Source organism: Lissotriton helveticus, chromosome 4_1, assembly GCF_964261635.1.
Source record: "Lissotriton helveticus chromosome 4_1, aLisHel1.1, whole genome shotgun sequence".
Lineage (NCBI taxonomy): Eukaryota > Metazoa > Chordata > Amphibia > Caudata > Salamandridae > Lissotriton > Lissotriton helveticus.
Window position 1 is genome coordinate 32905835 of NC_136063.1, and position 22003 is coordinate 32927837.

A 22003-nucleotide genomic window follows, 5' to 3' on the forward strand; every position below is an offset into this window, starting at 1 on the left:
CTCCTCAGACAGGAGTGTTGGTGCATATCACCTGTGACCCTGGGCACAAACTAAACAGGTGGCAACAATCTCATGGAGGGTTCCAACACGCTCATGCTGCAGCCTATGGTCAGGATGGGAGGTGGGATTTAAACAGATAATGACTAAAAAAAAAATGTTTAGAAAAGGGCATCCAGGGGGGCGTGGCTTGGACGCCGTGGCAAAATGGCGGATCCAGCATGAGCTCCGATCTTCAGCGGAGCTCTGCAGCACTTTTCTAACCTTGTTTCTTTTGTTTTATTAGCTAGAGAGACGGTCATCGCTATCGAACCATGTGGTGAGGTTATGGACCGCTTCTGGACTGCCTACATGCCCCAACCTCCGCGCTACGGACAGCCGTAATTTCACTACTATCTGAGACATGGGCAGCCGCCATTTTAGGTTGCTGCGCTTGCGTTTCCTCCTCAGCACGTCTATTTTAAGTTACAAGTATTGCCAGGCACGCTTCCACCTGATGGTTTTGTGACTACATTTTTGCATAATGGACTTATGAGGCTTTAGTTCTTCTGGCATATATTTCATTCCAATGTGTGTTTCTACTTCTTTTGACAAGACGTCATTCCTTCAGTAAAAAGCATTCCTCAAGCTAGCATGAATGCTAATTCACTACACGTGTTTTCCATTATGTTCCTGTCAAATGAAATAACCATTTTCATTGATGTTTTTTCTCTTTGGGAATTGTGCCTGTACATCTCGAGGTAACTATTATCCTCTGTTCCATTACTATTGGATTATTCTTGAGTATCCTATGCAATTTTCTTTTTTTTGGTGTCTCTTTTTCGAGTTACAATGGCCAATGATGCTCATTCTGCCAGAGCCTCTGTTACTGGTACAAAACCAAAGAGACACAAAAATGATCCACCGTCTCCTATTCATTCATCTCAAAACCCGGTTCTGGACTTTATCTTAGACGAATTCCGAGGCCTTCAACCATTTATGTCTACAACAAATGAAAAGCTAAAACAAATTGAGGAGAGATGGATTGGTATGGAAGGTGGCTCACTTTCATACCAAGAAGTGTGGCTCACTGGTTAGAGCGGCAGACTCTGATGCAGAGGTCTGGCCCGGACCAGGGTTCAATTCCCGTCATGGCAGGGTCTTGAGCTCAATGTCCTCGGACCCGATAATTCTCTCGCCTCGGTGCCTACTCTAATCATGGGTCCCACTCTGCAACCCTGGGCAATAGCTTGCTTAATCTCCAACACTGGTCCTACCGCTAGGATGCCTGGTTTCACCTTGGGGTGCCCAGGAGTGGGTACCTCACAGGAACAGTCCAGGATGGGTTCCTCAGCGGCACAGCACGGGGACACACTGGCTAGTGTAACCAGGCGCTTTATAAGCTCAGTATTATTATTATTATTATTATTATTAATAAGGTAAAGTGTTAGAATTGGAACAACGTGTCAGTGACATACAGGACGTAGCTATAAAGATCCCAATGTTAGAGCAAGAAATTCATAAACTGAAAATCCACACAGAGGATCTTGACAACCAAAATCGTAGGAACAACTTACGCCTGTATGGACTTCAGGAAAATGTTGAAGGTTCAAATATGGTTCTGTTTCTTCGAAAATTCCAACCTGAGCTTCTAGATCTTCCGCCTTCAACTTCTCCTCTTAACATACAAAGAGCTCATCGTTTGGGATGCCTAAACTCCACTGCTTTGAAACCTCGAGGCATCATTATGCTCTTCTTGGAATTTACGGAACTAATGTCTATTTTGAAGGCTGTTAAAGTGAAACGTCGTCTTATTTGGTCTGGTCATAATATTTTCATTTCGCAGGATGCCTCTAATGCAACTAATGCTCGTCGCAAAGAATTCCTCGCCCTGCGCCCTCAAATGCGACATCTCAATATTTATTATTGCATACTTCATCCACGTCTCTGCAGGATTACTCATGATGGTCATTCACGCTCCATTGATGATCCAGAAAAACTCAAATTTTTTCTTCACAGTTTCTCTTCCAATAGAATGGATACTAACACCTGACTTTTCTAACATACCACTGTTGCCTCTTTGATCTAATTTGTTATGCCCTCTTTATTTTTCTCTGACGCAAATTGTTTTCTTCTTTTTTTTGTTTTTGTTTCTCATTCGTTTGAGGTTCTTGTTCTATCATTTCTTTTATTCTTATTGCTTAGGTCCTCACTACCTTGCGTCACTATGCTCCATCTTCACTGTTTTCCATTCTTTCTACAGATCTGGTTGTTTTGCCTTGATCTGTATGTTTGTTTCCCTCCTCAATCTCTTTTCTGTCTTTACTTCTGTTTCTCAATTCTTTTCTTTCCTTTTTCCTCTTTCTCTCTCTCCTTATTGTTTCTTCTCCTCTTGTTTATTTTCCTTCATTTGTTAATTCTACCTAACTTCTTGTCTGCATATATTGGTTCTGTGTGTTTTTTTGCAATGTTTTCCTTATCTGATTCTCATGTGTGGTGTTTTATTTTTGTAGCTCCACTCCTGATGTGTATCAACTCAACTTGTGTTTTACCCTCCTAACCCTCCATTATGTGTAAGTTTGTCTCGTGGAACATCCGTGGTCTGGTAAATCCCATCAAAAGACAAAAAGTACTATCTCATTTATCCAAGCTTGATTCTCAGGTTTCTGTTCTCCAAGATACTCATTTGTACTGACACAGAGTCGCTTACATTGAAAAGACATTGGGTGGGGCAAGTTGTTTTTCTCCTGCTTCTAGTAAAAAAGGGGGTGTTGCTATATTATTTCACAAGTCATTGCATGTACAAATTGTGTCAACACAGAATGATGGTGATGAACGATGGGTAATGGCAAAGGTTGTCATACATAACGAGACCCTAGTTTTGCTGAATATCTATGGTCCTGTTAAACCAGATCCTAAGATTTGGAATGACATTAAAATTCTACTCTCCTCCACAGATTGTCCTAATATTGCTGTTGCTGGCGATTTTAACCAATGGATCGATCCCTTCTCTGATAGACTATCCAAATGTAAATTTAACCCTGATAAATCTCACAAAGCTTTTCAATCAGCCATTGCCTCTCGACCAATATATATATAGGAAGACATGTAATCCTGACTTACTTGAATATACTTTCTTCTCCAATGTTTATCACACCTGTTCTAGGATTGACTATGTTTTGGTTAGTAAATCCCTCCTCCCTTCTATTCAATCTTCAGAAATTGAATACATTTTAATTTCTGATCATGCCACGTCCATGCTGTACTTGACCTCTCACTTACATCCCCCAAATTAGTTGCTGGAAACGTAATAATTTTTTATTATCTGACACTGTTTACGTTAAAGACGCCACCACTTTTATCAATGGATTTTTCATTTTAATAATCCAATGGAGACCTCAATTTCTAATAATTGGCATGCATTCAAGGCTTCATTTCATGCCTTCATCATCTCTTATGTCTCACATAAGAAGAAAGTAATGCGAAAAAAATATTATGACCAATTACATCATCTTAAATTGCTAAAACATACTTATTTTACCTCTACTTCACCTTCCACCCTCCATAAATTAATTGAGGCCAAGTCTGAACTCAACAAATTGGTAACGTTTGAAGCATGTAACATTCTTCTCAAAATTAAATTCAAATATCATGGTGGTCAAAATAAAGCAGGTAAAATGTTGGCCAATTATTTGAAAATTAAATCTGAACGTAAAAACATTGGTCCTATTTTTAAGGAGTCTACTAAAACAATGGTGTCATCAGATGAAGATATCGCCGAGGTTTTTCATGAATATTATGGATCTCTTTATACTGATGACACATTTCTCAAATGTAGGCACCTTTTTCTCAGACCTCCCTTCTCCACCTTCTGTTCCTGATGAATTCAATGCATTAGAAAAAAAGATCACTTCTCAAGAGAATATTAATGCCATTAAATATTTTAAAAAATGAAAAGCACCGGGCCCTGATGGTTTATCTGGTGAATTTTAAACTGCCTTCTCCTCCATTTTTGTCCCTCGCCTTTTTGCATTCTTTAATTCCTTTATTACAGAGGCTAAAGCTTTTGGCTCCTTTATGGATGCCTTAATTATTATAATCCCCAAACCAGATAAATATCACTCTCATTGTAACAACTGTCATCCTATATCATTAATAAATTATGACTGTAAGATATTTGCCAAGATTCTTGCATCAAGACTTGAAACAATTATTCCTCTCTTGGTTAAAACTGACCAAGTCGGATTTGGGAAAGGTAGATTGGCAGCTTCAGACAATGCACGCATGTTCGCAAATATTATTTCATATGCTAACAAATACAAATCACCTCTTGCAGCACTTTCATTAGATGCCGAAAATGCCTTTGATCGGATTAATTGGCAATTTATGTTTAAAACTCTCCAATGGTTTGGTTTTGGTCCTATTTTTATTTCATATATTAAATTATTATATTCATGTCCCTGTGCTAGTGTTTTTGTTAATAATCATTTTTCTAAATGTTTTTCCTTATCCAGTGGTACAAGACAGGGGTGCCCACTTTCACCCTTATTATTTGTTGTATGCCTTGAACCTTTCCTGGAGCGTATTCGTGTTAACTCACATATTTCAGGTTTTCTTCTTAACTCCATTGAAACCAAAATATCTGCTTATGCCGATGATATCTTAATATATATGTCAAATCCCACTGACTCCCTTCCACCTTTTTTGGAGGAGGTCCAATTATATTCCAATATTTCCGGTTATAAATTAAACCTCTCAAAGACTGAAGTGTTACCCTTAGACATCATATGTTACCAATATATGTATAATGATACTAATTTTGCTTGGCGTCCCACAAAAATCAAGTATCTTGGTGTTTGGTTTTCCACCTCTATGTCCACCACACTTAAACACACGTTCAAAGTGCTACTTGCCAAAATTCAATCACTTCTTCTTACTAGGTCTCCCTTGTATCTCTCCTGGTGGGGTATGTTAGATACTATTGAAATGATGATTGGACCTCATGTACTCTATACATTGTCTATGCTACCTGTCCAAATTCCCATCTTCTTTTTTTCTCAAATTAATTCCAAGTGCATAACATTTTTATGAAACAACAAACACCCACGTATTGCCCTTACCAGACTTATTCATCCTAAGTCTGAGGGTGGTGTATGCTTTCCTAATTTTAGAGCATACCACTCAGCTTTTCTCATTAAAAAATCCTTTGCTCTATCCTATGATTTTGCAGACATCCCTATACCTAGATGGATTGTTTTTGAACGCTCATTACTAAAAGAGTTTCCTTTTCAAGATGTACTTTTTATGTCCAATAGCACCTTTCTGTCAAGTAAACCTATTTTAAAATATTCCCAGAGTTTATTATATACTACATTTTCTAATGTTTTCGCTCCTTTTCAGTGTTTTCTATCCTCTATAATTTGGTATAATAAGTATCTTAAATATAAAGGTAAATCATTCTACTAGAAATTCTGGAAAGAGAAGGGAATTATTTTTGTTTACCAACTGATTTTCCGCAATTCTGTTATTCCTTTTCCCACTCCACAAGTACAATATAATTTACCTGACTCTTTTATTCATGAATATAATATATTTTCCAATGCCTTACAATCACAATTAGACACTTTTGACCTTCCAGCTGATGTACCTTCTCTTACCCCCACCTTCTCCTTTATATCTTTTATTTCCCACACACAGACCGAAGGCTGCTCTTGTATGTAAGTTTTTGTTATCAAATGTTACTGAGAGATCCAAATCTCCTATTGAAAATGCATGGGAAGCTGATTTGACTATTTCTTCTCCTGTTACAACTTGGGATAAATTGTGGTCTAAGTTATTTAAAGTTTCTGCTGCTGCTCGTATCACCCAATCTCTCTATTTCATTTATAATAGAGCTGTTATATTTCTAAGTTTTCTCCTTCTACTTCTCCTCTATGCTGGTCCTGCTCTAAAGATATGATTTCTCTATTGTATTAGCATTTTGGAAATCTGTTTGGTCTACATGCATGAAAATGTTTAAGTGTGATATTACTCTATCGTTACAAAATGTTTTTCTAGGTTCTTTATCACCTGATGTTGATGACTCAGCTTCTGTTTCCTTGTTATTTGACCATTTTATAGCATTAGCCTTTAAGGTACCTAGAAAGATAATTCTAAAATGTCCTCATTAACTTGGGGGAATTTTATTTGTGATGAGCATAGAATTGCTAATGTTTCTTCCATTTCTATCTCTCAAAAAATTAAGTCTGATCTTCTTTGGTTACCCTTTACAACTTATCTCTCTATTCCTACTCCTGTACACTAGTTTTATCTTTTTTCTTTCTTTTCTTTTATATCATTCTCCTACATTCTTTTAGACCTTTTGTACCCTTTGTTTCTTTTTCTCTCTTTCCTATCTTTACCTTTTCCTTCCTCTTCTTTCCTCCCCCTCTTATCTCTAATAATATTCCTCTATTAAACCTTTTTGCGATTTATTTACCTATGTTTTATAATATGCTCTTTTTAATATTATTTTTTTAACTTCATTGTGCTGTCCTAAATTTCTCCCCTGTTTCATGTAATTGAAAATCCAATAAAAACTTCTTAAACATAAAAAAAGAAAAAGGCGTCCAGAAAGACGTCACTTCTCACACTCAGCTCTACTTAAAATATTCTTGAAGTATACAGTAACAGCGCCTGCCACCACCCGACACCTGACCCTAAGGTAGTACCAACTGCTGCTCCTACTAGCGCTCCCAGAACTGCACCAACAGGACCCAACACAGCCCCAGTGACAGCCCCTCCTACACACCCAGATGCAAGCCCCCCTGTCAGAGCTCCCGCTTCAGCCCCTACTTTAACTGCGTGTTTTATGCTCCAGATAACTTGAGCCTCGGCTTCCTTTCGAGCGTTTTGTAGTTCAGCATTCATAAATTGTTCATTTTCTGCCAATTTCTTTTCAGTTTCTTCCTTTATTTTCGCATCCTCCTCCGGTGTTATTTTACTGTTGTTTTCCATCTTTCGCATTTGATCACGCAGTATTTCATCTTTCTTCCTTTCTGCTTCTACTTGGATCCCTTTCCTTATCTCTTCCTCTGTTTCCTGCACTGCCTTCTGCGCCCTCTCATACATTTCATGTCTGTGGAACCCCCCTTTATTCCTTTCCACCATGCTTTTAATGATGTCAAACAGTTCCCGCCTCTGCTGCTCCGCCTCTTCTCCTTTTGCTCTGTTGTTAAAAGCGCAGTAAGGCCGCTCAGGGTTGATGATCAGATCTTTATACGTCCCGTCAGAAGCATTCACAAAGTCCTGCAAGGACTCATCTTCCAGATCCTCTTTCCGGGTAAACAGGACCATCATGTGCTTCTCCGCCCCGGGTCCAAAGAGATCCCGCAGCAATGCAACAGCCTCCCTCTCCTCCGGGGTGAACCGCCCCGCCTGCAGCACCAGGATGATGGCGTGAGGCCCCGGGGCACTGAGGACGACGTTCTCGGCCACCTTTTGAATTATCTTCATGTTACAAATATTTGTGTCAAAGAGCCCCGGAGTGTCGACGAGTTTGAGGTCTTCGCCATTAAATTTACAGCTCGCCACCTTACAGTCCTCGGTCACTGACGTTGCTGAGGGTCTGGACTCAAACTCTTCTCTCCCCAGATGGTGTTGGCGGAGGCGCTTTTCCCAGCTCCGGTTTTTCCAACAAGAATTAGCCTCAGCTCTTTCCCCTCCTGGCATTGATTCTGAGGGCGGCCTGACAAGAGAAAGCAAGAGTGAGTGATTCTTGTATGATAATGACACCATGCATAATACAACTGTCATTATTATACTTACAGTAGCCCGTTTTGTTTGGGTTTCATTAAATACATCTTAATTAACAACATCTGATATCATGATAATGAGCAAATGACGTATCTAGGGGTTATATTTCTAAATTTATTATACTTAGGATACATATAAGGAGCCCCTTAACAGCCTATGCCAAACCCAGAATCCCCCCTCCAGAAAGAGATCGTTCGGGCGTTATGAAGAGATACAGCCGTTTCATCAAAAAGACTCTCTGATGGTACTTTGAATACAAACCATAGATCTAATCATACCCCCAAACCATTGGCAATGGATCATAATTCACAGCAGAGTGACCTTAAAGGAATTTGTCACAATGTCCCTGGTCTTGACAAGGAGCTCTTCCGGCAGTTGAAAACGTTCAGCCTCAAGGATTTGCCACAACTGATGTCCCCTATTAAGGGATCCAGCAGCAGCAGCAAAGCATCGAGTAACAAAGCAAATGCTAGAAGCAACTTCATCGACATGATCAATCAATCAATCAAGGGATGTGTAGAGCGCACTACATACCCGTTGGGGTCTCAAGGCGCTGGGGTGGGTAGCTGCTACTGACCAAAGAGAAAGGTCTTTAGAAGTCTTCTGAAGGTCAGCAGGTCTTGGGTCTGTCGTAGGGTGGTGGGGAGGGTGTTCCAGGTCTTGGCGGCGATTCGGGAGAAGGATCTACCACCGGCGGTCGTTTTCTGGATGCGTGTGACCATGGCAAGGGCGAGGCTGGCTGAGCGGAGGCTGCGGGTGGGGGAGTAGAAGCTGGGTCTTCCATTGAAGTATGCTTGTCCGATGTTGTGTAGGGCTTCGTGTGCATGGATGAGGAGTTTGAAGGTTATCCTCTTGTTGATGGGGAGCCAGTATAGGTCTCTCAGGTAGGGGGTGATGTGGCTGGGTCAAGGGATGTCGAGGAGCAGTTGTGCTGAGGCTTTCTGGATGTGTTGTAGCCGTCTCAGGAGCTTGGTTGTTGTTCCTGCGCAGAGGGCGTTTCCGTAGTCCAGCCTGCTGGTGACGAGGGCCTGGGTGACGTTTTTTCTCATTTCGGAGGGGATCCACTTGAAGATCCTGCGGAGCATTTGGAGGGTGTTGAAGTAGGATCTGGAGACGGCGTTGACCTGCTTGGTCATGGAGATGGTGGAGTCGAGGATGACCCCCCAGGTTGCGTGCGTGGTTGGTGGGTGCTGGGGCTGTTCCCAGCAAAGTAGGCCACTAGGAGTTGTCCCAGGCTGAGGGGGTGGAGCCGAGGATGAGGACCTCTGTCTTGTCAGAATTCAGCTTAAGCCTGCTGTCCTTCATCCATTCGGCGACGGCCTTCATTCCTCTGCGGAGGTTGGCTTTGGTGGTGAGAGGGTCTTCATGAAGGAGATGATAAGCTGGGTGTCGTTGGTGTAGGAGATGATGTTGAGGCTGTGCTGATGGGTGACATGGGCGAGTGGAGCCATGTAGATATTGAACAGCGTAGGGCTGAGAGAGGCTCCTTGAGGTACACCACAGATGATCTTGGTGGTCTTGGAGGGGAAGGGTGGGAGGCGGATGCTCTGGGTTCTGCCGGAGAGGAAGGATGTGGTCCAGGCCAGGGCCTCCTCTTGGATTCCGGCATTGTGGAGGCGTGCTGTTAGGGTGCTGTGGTAGACCGTGTCGAAGGTGGCTGCAAGGTCCAGAAGGATGAGGGCGGCTGTTTCTCCTTTGTCCATCAGGGTCCTGATGTCGTCGGTGGTGGCAATGAGGGCAGTTTCGATGCTGTGGTTGCTGCAGAAGCCGGACTGGGATGGGTCCAGGATGTTGTTGTCTTCGAGGTATCGGGTCAGTTGTCTGTTGACAATTTTCTCTGTGACTTTCGCCGGGAACGGGAGCAGTGAGATGGCCGGAAATTCTTGAGGTCCTTGGGGTCCGTCTTAGGTTTCTTCAGTAAGGCGTTGATCTCAGCGTGCTTCCATCTTTCCGGGAAGATTGCTGTCTCGAAGGAGATGTTGATAGCTTTCCGGAGGTGAGGGCGATGGCTGAGCTGGATTTGTTGAAAACGTGGTATGGGAATGGGTCAGACAGGGATCCAGAGTGGATGGAGTTTATGGTCTTGATGGTGTCTTCGTCGCTGACGTTCGACCAGACGGTAAGGCGGCTGGTGTGGATGGTGGTTGCAGGGGTATTGGGATCATCGGTGGATGTGGGGGTCGTGGCATTGAAGCTGTTGTGGATGTCGGCGATCTTGCGGTGGAAGAAGGTGGCCAGCGAGTCGCACAGGTCTTGAGAAGGGGGAATGTTGTTAACTTTGGAGATGGGGTTGGGGAGTTCTTTCATGATGCCAAAGAGCTCTTTGCTGTTGTGTGCATTGTGTTCCAGTCGATCCTTGAAAGCGGTCCTCTTGGCGGTCCTGTTGAGTTGGTGGTGTCTACGAGTGGCGATCTTGTGGGCCGTATGGCTGTTTGGTGTTTGTTCGCGGAGTCAGTTATTCTCCAGTTTTCGACAGATACGCTTGGAGGCCTGGAGGTCTTTGGTGAATCATGTAGCTTTTATGCTGGAGTGGTTGGCGGCGGGGGTCCCGAGTGGAGTGGAGCGAGGGTGTCGGATCAGTCGTTGATCCACTGTTTGAGGTTGAGGGTGGCGGTGTCGGGGTCAGTGGGGTCAGGGGCTGGTCTCGGGGCGAGGGTGGTGGTCAGTTGGTCTTCGGTGATCTTGCCCCAGCAGCGCCGTGGCATCTGTTGGGTGCGGTGGTGCGTGGTGGGTTTCTTGAAGGTGAAGTGGACGCATCTGTGGTCGGTCCAGTGGGGTTCGGTGGTGTGGTTGAAGGAGACGTGGGGACTTCCGGAGAAGATGGGATCAATTGTGTGTACAGCGGCATGGGTGGGTGTTGTTACAAGCTGTCTGAGTCCAAAGTTAGCGAGGTTGGCGATTAGGGCGGTGGTGTTGGCATCGTTGTTGTCCTCAAGGTGGAAGTTCAAGTCTCCGAGGAGGATGTAGTCCGTAGAGGTGAGGTCGTGAGTGCTGATGAGGTCATCGATGGAGTCGCTGAACTGTGGTCGGGGTCTGGGTGGTCTGTAGGCGAGGGTTCCTCTGAGGGTGGTGTTGGGGTTGGTGTGTATCTGGAAGTGCAGGTGCTTGGCAGTGTTGAGGGTGTTGTCGTTGTTGGTCGAGACTCTGATGGTGTTCTTGTGGATGATGGCGATACCCCCTCCCACTCCATTGGTGCGCTGTCTGCTGGAGATCTTGTAGCCTTCTGGGATGGCTATGGCGATGTCTGGTGCCAAGGTGGTGTTCAGCCAAGTCTCTGTCAGGAAGGCGACATCGGGGGGTGGTTGAGTCTAGGAGGTCCCAGAGTTTGATGGCATGTTTGTGAGTGGAGCGGGTGTTGAGGAGGATGCATTGGAGGTTGTTGGGATCTTTGCTTGATGGTTTGGGGGGCTGGATGCTGGTGAAGCTGCAGTTCTGACAGGTGACGGGCCTGTGGGTGCGCTTCGGTGTGGCCCGGTAGCAGGCGTGTTCTCGTCAGGGGTTGAGTGCACGGAGGGTGCTGGGGTCGTAGTGCAGTCGGGTGCAGAGGTGTCTCTGGGGGCCAGGGGTTCTGGAGCTGGGCGCGGTCCAGGCACGGATGGGCGCAGACGGGCTTGCATTTGGTGCGCCTTAGGCGCGCCATAGGCGTGACCGCTGCGCTGCCACGCAGCGGCTGCCATAAGAAGGGGAGGTGGGAGGGAGGAGCAGCTAGGTGGGGGAGTGGGCCAATGGGGGCGGGGAAGCGGAGCCGCAGGGGATGCAGCGGCAGGGAGCAGGATTGGCGAGGGAACGGGCACTTAGGGAGGATACAAGCACAGACAAAGGCAGGGAACAAGTGGCACAAGGCATATACAGTCACAAAACAATACAAAAAGCAGTACAAAAAACTGTGGTCACAGGCAAAATGCGAGCGGGCACAGAGCAATGGGGCGGGGGTAGGGACGCAGTTGCGGGGAGCGAGATCGACGAGGGAACGGGCACAGGGGGAGTAAACAAGCACAGGTAAAGGCAGGGAACAAGTGACACAAGGAAAATACAGTCACAAAGCAATACAAAAAGCAATACAAAATCAGGGGTCACAGGCAAAAGCGAGCACGCACAGAGCAAACCTAAGGCCTAGCACTGGCCACCAGGGATGAGGCACAGGTGGTATCCTGCAGGTGGAGGCGGGCCTTGAAAACCCTCAGAAGCAGCGGCTGGTCACAGGAGCACAGGGGCAGTCAGGTGGAGCTGCACGGCATGGGGAGCAACCTGCCTGTAATATGAAAGATGATGAAGAATCTATAACAGCCCCTAATTCACCTGTCTATGAAGATATGGGGTATTCTGAAGGAATCAGCTTTGGAGGCTATTGTTTTCATTGTGCAACAGCTGCACGTAAACTCCAATGCTGGATATGCTTCGATGGACCTCAGCAACTCTCAGATTTAAGAGCCGCCGTTGAGTCCAGAGAAAATGACGAGCCAAGGTTAATCAAAATGGTTATAGACACTTATAACATATATATGGCTATAATTTATTTTTAACAAATAGTTTGTCTTTTTTTAATTTTTTCAACCATAGGAAGCATCAGCAAAAAAACCTGTGTTAGAGGGGACTTAGCCAAAAGTTAACGTCATCAAATTTTACTGCTTATGCAGTTCAAAACAGACTGAGAGTTCCACAAATCAAAATAAAGATCTGCAAAAGAAATGTGTTTGTGTCTTTAATATTGCAGCTTTTGAAAAGGAGGCTCCAGGAGTACCCTATGATGACATATGCCTGTTGAATGTTTTACTGTGTTTGTTGTAAGCGCATGTATCAAACGTGAGTATTATAACTTCTGCTAAGGCCATAAAATGAATGATCTGCAGCAGGAGGCTCACAAGTGTCTATATGACTCATGCACTTCAAGAGCAATATGTCATTTATGTAGTTTGCTAGACCCAAACAAAGTATATGAACTGTTAAGGTTGGAGTATGGTTTGCCAGAGGAAAAGAGAAAATGTTCATCCTGATATGATTAAGGTCTTGTCGACCATGTTCAATGAGATCCTTTGTTTGAGTGAGCCAAGCTCAAAACTCTGTTGTATGCAAGGTTTGTGTATGTATTTTGTTAGAAGGATGGCAGACAGGGCTATAGAACACGTATGAGTAATATTTATTTTTAAAAATTGACAAGTCGGCTCCTTAGTCCGGCAAAAACTGTTTTAAAAAATGATGAGTCCCCCAGTATTGTGTCATTATTGTATTATTTAATGTTAAATACTTACACACTTTTTAGGCCAAGCATCAGAATGTTGGTGCACAAGATATGTTTTCTTAAAGAAAGAATAGCTGAATTACGGCCTGCAACTCTGAAGCTTAGTGAGCTGCCCATAACAATGCAGTGTGACAGTCCCACGTGCATAGCCAACTGGTGTATCAATGTGTGGCTACTGACAACGGATGAATACTGTAGCACAATTAAAAGCTGTATGAGGAAGTTAATACTATCAACGACAACCATCTTACATATCACCTTGAACCTACTAACTGAAGGTTATTTCAGAAGTAAAGTTTTTGTATTGTACAACAGAGAATTGTATGATCTTTTGAAAACCATCAGTATCCTGAGTGTACAAAGTTATAGGAGGGATAGGCTAGAACTCTTGTCTAGAGCTGTTGAAGTTATAGCTGTAAAAATATCAAAAGATGTGACACTGAGGCAAATTATCTACAGGACTCATAGCAATGTATGTAGCATGTGTCATATTATGTACACGTGTCATGAATCTGTGTAGTGTCCTGTCTGTGTTGCTAACATTCTTCATTTTTAATAAAATTCCCCTACACAAAGCCATTGTCTTTCATTTCATGGAAAACAGGAGCTGATAACATGTCTGGGGACGGTTTAAGTAAGATTTATTATGATGCATGTTGAGTCTGAAGCTTTGGAAGCATCAAAGCTCTGTTTAGAAGGACTCAAATTGAAAATGAGCAGTACACAGTGCAGGTGAAGATCTGGTTATCTGGGGAAAAGGTGCGTTCACTCAAGAGGTGTTTTAAGAGGAGACTGACCATCATCAATGTGCAGCTAGATTATCAATGGCAGTTGGATATAATCAGTCCTCAAGAGATAGCCAAGCATAATAATGGAATTCTATATGTATTAACATTAATAGATATATTGTCAAAGAACACTTTTGCAGAAGCACTAAGTGACAAAAGTGGGGCTAGTGTCAAGAAGGCCAATAAAGCCATCTTCAGGAAGGGGCATGCTCTTAAAAACTGCAAACAGATGCCAGAATTTTGTTTTTTAAACAATTGTTTCAGAAATGATTAAAACAACACACAGTTCATCATTTTGTAATGCACAATCAGTCAAATATCTTTATTCGGTTTATGAGCACCATAAAAGCAAGAAAAACAGTATATATAAACAGTTGTAAGTACCTAATCCATTCAACACAATCACGACTCATTAATATGTATAAAATCGATCAATAAAACCAGTAAAAACAAATTCATTTTAGACACAATGTTAAAAAGGAAATGTACATGATATAGTGTTTAAGTTAATTTTCTCAAGATTCTTACAGCTGCTGATAAAAAATTAGCAATGTTAAAAGTTTCCCAGTCAACATTTGCAAATGGAGAAAGGCTGGTCTCACTTACACAAAGCCCTTGTTACTTAGAATTGGGATAATAAAATGTTTCCTAATGACAATAAGGTGTTCACAGAAAAATTATCGCAAGTACAAGGGCCAAGGTCGTCTGCCCTCTTTCAACCTTTCTGTTCACCAAGAAGAAAATGAAATTGGTTAAATCTGAATCTAGTCAATAAGAAACAATGGTTATTGTTTGTGACATAGCCTAGATACGGTTCCATAGATGGTGTTGTTTTACATAGCTGGTGGGCCCTTACTGTCACCTTTACCAGCTCTCTCTGTTCCCTATCCATGGTGGCTATGCGCAAGTACATTTCCTTAGACCATTTTATATCTCCCTTCACTAAGGTTTCTGGGGCGTGATATAGTTCTGGTCGACCCAATTTACCTGCAAGCTTCTGAATGTATTTGAGCCAGGGTATACTCAGCCCGCAGTCGAGTGACATACAGTCTTTCAGAATGGTGTGGTTAAGCACTAAGTCAGTGTTTAACCAGGTGGCTATCCATTTCAGAAGAGGTGCCACAGCAATAGCATCTTCAACAAAGCGAATTCCAAGCTCCTGATGGACAATGTAATTAGCTGTTGTCTTAGGGACAGATAAAACGTTCTTTAAAAACCTTTCTTCAACCGTCTGTATGTTCTTAGTGTTTTTTATGCCCCACAGCTCGGCCCCATACATAGCTAGTGAAATACACTTGGCTCTGTATATTTGGATAAGGGCCTTCATTGGTCTGGCTCCTAACTTTCTGGCAAAACCCAGTACAGCCGGGGTAGCCCTTATCAATACGATTTTTTTCGCTATGATTTGGGTTACCCAGGATCCTTGATCGTCAAATATTTCACCCAGATAAGGGAATGACGTCACCCTGGTTAATATGTGTCCCTCGCAATAAAACGTTTTAACCTTTGGGGATTTCTGTCCAATAGCCATTATGTGCGATTTTGCAAAATTTAGACTCAAATCTAATGATTTCATAAAGACAGAGAAAGAGTCTAACATTAACTGAAGTCCCACTGCCGTCCTTGCTAGGAGGGCGGCATCATCCGCATATAAAAGTGCGAGAATCCGGCGTTTCCCTGCACGAGGAATATCTTTACAGGAGGCAATTAGGGCCATGTCTAGGTTATTGATATATAATGTAAAAAGCAGGGGCGCCAAGATACACCCCTGCCTAACTCCATTAGATATGGGTATGTCTTCCGTACAGTTACCCTGTTGGTCATACCTCACTGTTGCAGATAAATCCCTGTGCAGGTCAGCTAGGAAATAGACGATGTTTATGTCTACTCCACAGGTTAGGAGCATGGACCAGAGCTTCTACCTATTTACTCGGTCGAAGGCCGAGGACAGGTACCTTTCTTTGCCACCGTATATTTACCTATTAGTAGTTGCAAATTTAAACATTGATCCGTGGTGTCCATCCCTTTTCTGAAGCCATACTGGGCCACAGAGAGTGTTCCAGATTCCTCCAGCCAACCAGTCAGTTGGCAAAGGACCACCCTACCAAGCACTTTCACAGAGGAATCAATTAGGGATATCGGGCGGTAACAGCTCGGGTCACTTCTATTTCCCTTCTTATATATGGGTATAATGATAGATCTTGCCCATGTAGAGGGCAAGCCCAATTAACAGGCATTTACAAAGACATTATATAAAATCTTCGACCTGGTTTTTACATCAGATTTAAAGAGGTCTGCCAGAACTCCGTTCGGGCCTGGGGCCTTGTTACTAGTCATTTGCATAATGGCCTGTGTTACCTCTACCTCTGTAAATGACAATGAATATTTCTACATGTTTAAAACTGGGCCTTCCAGCATCCCATTTCCATCATAAACTTGTTTGAAATGACTGTGCCATTCTTTTTCCTGGATACCGCAATCAAGCTCACTATTGCTTTCATCCTGGAAAAAGGGCTTGTTCACCACAGTCCAGAATTTGGCACTGTTTTTGATTACGTCTATTGGTAAAAGCTCGTTCCAAGCTTCTTCCCTAATTTCATTTCTTCTCTTTTTTTGTACCTTTTTATAAATGTTCCTAAGGGCAGCAGTTTCCGCTTTATCAGGCGGAGCGGCTTTCAATGCTACCATCAGCTTCCGATGGGCTATTGAACAGTTGTGATCAAACCATTTTTCCCCCTTCCTGGGTTGCCCCTTAACTATTTTTTTGAGGTCACTATCAACCTGGGTACATATTCTGCCATAGGCTAGTAGGACCTCATCCCCTGTGACACCATCTTTCAAACAGGTGGTCATATCATCCCCAACCTTTCCCATCAAATTTTCCCTGAAATCTATCGACACCACTCAGCACCATGTCAGGCGTCGAGATTGATCGATAGGTCTTATATCATAGATTCCAGTTGTCTGGTTGGATTCAACTTTTTTCTTTAGGTCGTCAGTCAGAGACACCCTGACAGGGTTATGATCTCCATAGGTAGACCAACTCACATTATACTGGCTGACCCTACTTGCTATATTTACACTTACAAAAATATAATCAATTGTTGACCCGGAACCTCTTCCTTTATAAGTTGGGATGTCTCCTGTAGACTTGGTAGGGCATATCAATTAATTACTTGCCACCAAGTCTTCCAAGTACAATCCCTACGGGGTGTGTTCAAAATGAATATGATCTTGGTTCGCTGGACCTAGACTATCCCGTACAAAACAGTTACCATTACAACGGTGAACATTAAAATCTCCAAGGACAATAACCGAATAACAATTGGTATTGTTAACATTATACAGCTCCAAAAACTTGTGTAGACTGACTAAGTGTTCATTTAAAATACTCTTTTCAAAGGAGTTAAAAAAATTGACAATAAGCCAATTCCCAGATGATTTAGTAAGAATTTCCACAGCTAGACAGTGCGGTGTACCTGTCTCCACTTTATTATAAGTCCCCTCAAGTTTAAGTGAAATAAGGGTTAGGAGACCCCCCTTCGCCCTCCCCTTAGGGGAGGCAACTGCTGCCGACCAGAAAGCCACATACCCATCCAAGAAAAAGGTGTTCCTTGTGTCCCAAGTTTCCTGGAGCCCAATGATGTCACAATCAGTCAAACAATCCCTCCACTTTACATCATTTGCTTTGCTCTTCAACCCGGCGATGTTCCAGCTGAGGACCCTTGTTCCTGGACATGGGGCCCTCTCTACCACCATAACATCAAAACAACCGCTTGACCGGCCCCTACAGTGTTCATAACATTGAGGTTTCCACCCCCGCAAATGCTCGCTGAAGTTCCATTTAACCCACATTCCTCCTCCACAGCCAATGGAGAAGCTACAGCAACAGGTGTGGAATGGTCCCGGCCGTGTTCAAGGCAATCATTTGAATCTAGATCACTCAGGGGTTGGTATCGATTGAAAGTGACAAACCACCAGGGTGGTAAACCCTGTGATGCCAATTCCTCTGCCCCTACATAAATCGTTAACGGACTGCTGAGTTAAATGTCTATAAAAGTACCCCAATGAGCGAAGTGTAATGCCCTGATCGGACTGTGGCAGCGAGGAAGCCCTTAGCAAAGCATTATTGACAAGGAGTGGATTACTGAAGTTTATAATGACACAATTGCCACTGATGTTCTTTTGGGATCGTCCTATCCATGCAACTCTCCTGGTGGTTAATATCTCCTGTGATAAAGCTAATGGAAACCCACACTCTCTGTTTAGCCACGATACAGTTTTATTCTTTAGAGATTCGTGAGATTCTTGCTTATTTATATGACCAGCCTCTATAAAGGGTGGTACATTTGTCAACACTGCGACAAACGGGGCACATTCAGGAGGTAAGTCTGGCTGAGCACTAACAGTGCAACCAGTCTTTACTTCTGCCGGCCTTCTTTTACTCCCTAGACATGTTGTTGGTGGTGTATTTTTGCATGCAGTTTCCAGGGATACAGAGACTGCTTTTTCTACTGTACAGGATCCCACATTTGTGGGCTTTGTTGTCTCTTTAATAACCCTAAGGTCCTTTTCAACAGTTTTATCAGCTTTATCAATAGGGGATTCCAGGAGGCTGCCTAATCTCACAATTTCTGCAGACAGAGTGACAATTTTGGCCATTAAAGGTTTAAATAGCTCAGTGATTTTCGCCTCCATAATGCCAATCAGGCAATCTAATTGCTCTGTATCTAATTTAAACATGGCATTATTAGTTGCTACCTCGTTTAGATTTTCCACACTAACGAGTGGCGGGTCAGCTCTTTTATTGAGGGTTCGCCCCCCCCGTTTAATCTGCGTGTGCTTGCGGGACCTCAACACTCTCTGTGTTACCGGTGCCGTGGAGCGCTCGGCTGGAACGTCATTTGCAGGATATGCCATATTTACTGAGTCACTACTATCACCCAGAGTTGAGAGAGACAACGCCGTGGGCGAAATATGCAATGTAAGGGAACTGTTTCCCTGGCCTAGTGATTTTCGTCTTTCACTGTTTATTTTAGTCACAACTTTCACTAAATAATTATCTAGTGTCGCTACTGCAGGAGGTGTTTTACCTATTGCCGATTTCTTCATTTTTAGAAGTAGGAAAAAGGCCTTTAGGGGATCTGATGTAGGACAGAGGCAGAGGAGATTGGTGCACAATACAATGATTTGAAGTATTTCCATTCCTTGTCCTAAGTGACCCACACAAATACTCTATTAGAAATGAAGATCTCACTCACACCGTAATGACAATGGTCAGCTACGCAATACAGGAACCGAGGTCCGTGGCCCAGCCCTGCCTCTTTAGGCCTCTGAGGGCCACAGAGGGCCCGCCCTTGTCCCGGACTTCTCCCGGGGAGCTTCTGTGCGACTCGCGGGGCAAGCGGTGTTCCGGCCACTTGTAGCGCCTCCGGGCACGCTGCCGTCGTCAGGAGTGTGCATCACACCCCCCAAGCCTGCCGGGAATTGTAATTTGGGTGCAGGCGAGTGGTAGGTCCAGCCGTTCCCCTCACAGCATCCCGTGGTGTTTGCTGTGCTGTGCTGTTTCTCTCACGGCTGCCAGGTAGTGTCGGTGCCCCCAGGAGCTCACAGTGCTCCAGCCACTTGTAGCACCTCCGGGCGCGCTGCCGTCGTCAGGAGTGCGCGTCACACCCCGCAAGCCTGCCAGGAATTGTAGTTTGGGTGCAGGCGAGTGGTAGGTCCAGCCGTTCCCCTCACGGCGTCTGGTGGCGTTTGCTGTGCTGTGCCGTTTCCCTCACGGCTGCCAGGTAGTGTAATGCACATGGTGGCAAAAGCTCCTGTTATGGAGTGTTTTAACTGAACTTTAAAATGTGGAGATATTTCATGACCTACAACACCTAGCAATATGTGGATGTTCTACAGGCTTTTACAGATACTTATAACACTAGTTATCACAGAACCTTCAAAACGTCTGTCATAGAGGTAATGAATAATAATGCCTTTGTGCTGTGTTGAATGGTGTACGGGGCCGTTTTTACTGCCAAGGTAAAGAAGCCTCTTTTGAAAAAAGGTGATTATGTTAGTGTTCAAAAGTTGAATTGGGTCTTTATGAAGAGCTACCAGCAGACTTTTAGCGATTTAATATTTATAGTGGAGAGTGTGGAGCTTAAAGAAGGTATATACATTTACAGGTTGAAGGACTACGATGATGAAACAGTGTTGGGTGCCTTTTACAATGGAGCGTTACAACAGGTACTTGATTATCCACACAGGGTTTACTGGTCTGAAAAGATTCTGAAATTGGAAGTTAGCGGGGCTAACAGACAGGCCTTTTTCAAATGGAGAAGGTATCCCGAGAAATTTAATAGTTGGATGCTGGACAGCTTCCTGCAGGGTGTGTGAGTACACTACGGAGACAAAATCATTTTATATTATATTGCCATCCAATGCCTCGTAGGACATTTTCCTAGACAATCAAATTTTGAATTAAAAAGTGAACTGGTTATACCTGTGGGCCTAGAAGGTGAAGGGAAAGCCTAACCGAAATCCAATATCCAAGAACATGGTATACATTTTCAATGCTCAAGGTCAAATGTACTATAACTAGGCTGTGGGGTTTTAGGTTTAAGCCTATAACAACTGATAAAACCCCACTGAAAGAGAAATAGCCCTCACCAGTGAAAACATATAAACAATTACAAAACACCTGCACAACCACAAACTGAATGTCATTGAAAGAAAGGAAAAAGAGAGTGAAAGAGTCATTTATTTTCGCCCTGACGGGGCCAATACAATGTAACATTAGCAGTAACAATGCCTGGGCTAACATTATTCTGCTTGAGTTTTGTTGTTTAGGGATGCCACTAAAACATTTTTCTACATCCTCTTCCCTTTCTTCAGTTTTGTGGTCTTTGGTCTCCACTTTCAGATTCACACCGACCCTAGGACCACACTTAGAGGCACCCTCATCTATAGGCCTCCAGGTACCCGCACTCAATTCAGCGATGACATCACGGACTTCGTCAGCCCACACGCCCTCACCTCCGAGAACTACATTCTCTTAGGAGACTTCAACTACCACCTTTAAAAAAAACACAACATCAACACCACCACCCTTCTGGACAACCTGGCCAATCTTGGACTCAAACAACTTGTTGACACCCCCACCCATATGGCCGGACACACGCTCGACCCCATCTTCACCTCCAGCAAGCACATCTCCTTCGATCGCACCACAACTCTCCACTGGACGGACCACAGCTGTGTCCACTTCAGCTACAGAACCACCCTGAACCACAACTGCCCACAACCTATTCCTCGAAGAAACTGGAACAAAATCACCCCCGAACAACTCCTCACATCACTCAACCAAAACCCTCCTACCCTCTCATCGGACCCAAACCAAGCGGCCACCAATCTCAAGCAATGGATCGCCCTCAGTGCTGACGAATTAGCGCCCTTGAAAAAGCACCAGATCAAATCAGCCAGCAAAAAGGCTCCCTAGTTCAATGATGACATTAAAAAATCCAAGAAGCTTTGCCGCGCCCTGGAAAAAACATGGAGAAAAAATCCAACCACCGACAACATGTCCACCCTCAAAGCAGCCACCCGCAAACACCACCAACTGATTCGATCCGCCAAGAAATCAGCATTCAAGGATCGTCTCGACAACAACAATCACAACAGCAAGGAACTTTTCAACATCATCAAAGAATTCACCAACCCCTCCGCAGCATTTAACGACATCACTCCCTCCCAAGACCTTTGCGATGCGTTATCCTCCTTCTTCTACAACAAAATTGCCGACAGTCACAACAGCTTCGAGAATACTCCCAGCGTTCAACCCTCCCCACCCCCCTCAGATCCTACTCCGCCAACTAACAACCTTAGCGCCTGGAACCCAATCACCACTGAAGACACCATCTGCCTAATGAACTCCATCCACTCGGGCTCGCCAACCAACCCCTGCCCCCACCACATCTTCAACAAAGCGGACTCCATCATCGCACCCCATCTCCGAGATATCATCAACTGCTCATTCAACTCTGCCACCTTTCCAGAAATCTGGAAACACGCCGAACTCAGCGCCCTTCTGAAGAAACCCACAGAAGACCCCTTGGAACTCAAAAACTACCGACCCATATCCCTCCTCCCATTCCCGGCCAAAGTCATCGAGAAAGCCGTCAACAGCCAACTCGCCGCTTTCCTTGAATCCAACAACTCC

The 22003-nt window shown here is 44.0% G+C and overlaps 1 pseudogene across 1 annotated transcript in view; it reads right to left on the reverse strand.

Annotated features, from left to right (window-relative positions):
• Positions 1–2385: 2385 nt before the first annotated feature.
• LOC144828301 (GTPase IMAP family member 7-like) overlaps positions 2386–22003 on the reverse strand; it is a 130421-nt pseudogene continuing 110803 nt past the window's right edge. Inside the window, exon 3 of the transcript XR_013610419.1 lies at positions 2386–7702. The product of XR_013610419.1 is annotated as a GTPase IMAP family member 7-like (transcript). The remainder of the gene's footprint in view (positions 7703–22003) is intronic.